Raw genomic sequence first — 2,478 nt, 5'->3', positions numbered from 1 at the left:
GATTTCAACATCAAACTCCCTTTCCTCCAAGAGTGAAAGGGAAAGCAAGAAAACCAGTAAGTGCCTCTATGCCACTGCCAAAAAACTGGAGATGCAATCATTATTGAAGACCTCGGAGCCTTTTGGCACAAGCTCCGGAAGAACCCAGGTCTGTATGAGGAACAACGTCATCTTCATCAAATGTTCTCTTTGTTCCATTAGTACAGAAGAAAGTGAACTTTGAAATAGTTTCTGAGATGAGTTCGAAATCTGAACTCAGCGTTGAAGCATCAAAGATCAAGTAGCGGCTATGGGTTGCAGACCCAAGGGTGACATTGAAGCTGGTTGGAGTATTTCTTGAATCAAATGTATATTTACCGTGAATGGACCAGACATATCGTACTTGGCTTTCATCCTTTTGTAGTTTTTTGATTTTTTTCAGAAACCTGAAGTAAGAGTTCTCAGCAATTTAGAAGCAGGTTTATGGGTCTGTAAAAAGAAGCTTACATGTATTTCCTCTTCCGACACGTGGCTCTATTGGCATTCTCCACATTGTCAACAACATGCAATGAAGCACATGTATCGTGTTTTGGATCTTCACAACCCATGAAGAAATCTTGTGGAAGTTCCTGAATTGTCCATTCTGATGAAACTCTGTAGGATGATCAGATCGCTCTGAAACATCATCTGAATTATCATCAACGATTCCAATGAAATGAGTCAAACCTGAAACATTGCACAGTCCGTAAGTCATTTATTGAATGAGAAAAGCTTTTCCAATGGAAAGAAACTCTTATGGAGTAGTAAGACCAGCCACCATGTATAAGGATTCTGGAGTAAAGGTTTTAAACCATGAACATGGATGGGGACAACAGTGCTGAACATGACCAATTAATACTTTGGCAATAAAAATAGTAAAACAAAAACTTTCACAAATCTGTTGAATATTTTGTTTTGATTATAACAAAACTAAAAAAAAGATTTTGTTTGTTCAGATTATAACATAATTAGGACAAACTAATCTAACAGAGCAAAGGAGCAAAAATAAGAGAATAATTAGCTTAATTTCATAGGTTTAATTTTATATTCTCTTAGTTCTATTTGTTAAGAAAGCTAGTTAAATTAGAGAGGTTACATTTGCATATTATGGTAAAACATTTTGAGAGACAAGTCTTAAGCTCACATATACACACTCATGCTTTTTTTTAACTTGAAAAATATCTTTGTGCATTTCCGGGTCATAATCTCATTCTCGTGATTCTAATCTAAAACATACATGATCTAGGTGAAAATGCATCAGAATGTTCTTTGAGTGTTTTACCCCATATTGCAAGTATTAGAGATATCTTCAAAAGTTTTGGTTTGCCTTTGATTATGTGATGCTAACATACAAGTTTTAGAGCTCCAATGAAGAGGTTATCTTTGGCTTTTGTAAACACACAAATTTAAGAGGTTAAGCACGCAAGTTTTAGAGTGACATAAAGGATTTTGGTTTTGTTGCTCACTTATAATACATGAGTTTTAGTAATGATACATGTGAGTTTTAGAGTGACAATGTAAACTAAAGTTCTAGTCCTTGCTCCTACTCATCCTCTTGAGTTTCAGTGTAACTCACACAAGTTTTAGCTTATTACTTAAGTTTGCCTAAATTTGAGCCTTGAACACCTGAAAAAATAAATTTAATTTCCTAAATATCTATTAAATAATTTTTTTAATTTTAAATTTCAAAAAATAATTGATAAGAAGAATTATGTTCAACCATTTAAGCACTCATTATATAAAATATTTCATATAATTGAGATTCATATTTTTTTTAAGAAATACTTTTAGCTTCATCAAAAGTAATTATATGAATTATTTTTAAATTTTTTAAATTTTTTTTATAAAATTAATGTCACCGTCGAAAGTTATTTTTGGTGGTAATTGTTAAAAATTATTTTCAAAAGTTAAAAATTATTTCACCTATGAGGTTTGTTTCTTCTTCATAATAGCCATTTTGTCATTTTTAAATCTTTGTAACTTTTAGGTATACTTTTGATGATATGCGTTTACTCTTAATTTGTATTTGTTGGGGATAGGGACTTTTTATAGCCTATAAAATACATTTATTCTTTCTTTCCTTTCTTCCACATTGTGCTGAGTGCCTTTATCTTGTCTCAGTCCTTCGGTTTCTTCTATTATTTCCCTCAATCTCATTCTTCTTTTCACTCCTAAAATGGCATGTGAATACCATAGCCTCAATAAGATTGCTCCCTTGCTTGAGACATGGAGGGTTTTAGTGAAGATAGACCATGTTTTCCCCCGCACGAACTTTGATGTCTATGAAAGGGACTGTGGTTACCCAAAAAAATGTCTATCTCTAGACATGATTGTTTTTCATATAGAGGTTAGTTCTCAAATTTGATAAAGATACTATTAACTTTTTCAGTTTCGCTCTTACTTTTTTTAGTGCAATAAGGTACTAGGATGTTGGTGAGGGCTATTGGAGGTGATTTGATA

The sequence above is a fragment of the Prosopis cineraria genome, unplaced genomic scaffold, assembly GCF_029017545.1.
Source record: "Prosopis cineraria cultivar Desert tree isolate PC_DT_omini unplaced genomic scaffold, ASM2901754v1 PC8, whole genome shotgun sequence".
Lineage (NCBI taxonomy): Eukaryota > Viridiplantae > Streptophyta > Magnoliopsida > Fabales > Fabaceae > Prosopis > Prosopis cineraria.
The sequence above is the reverse complement of the archived record's forward strand: the minus strand, read 5'-3'. Positions refer to the sequence as shown.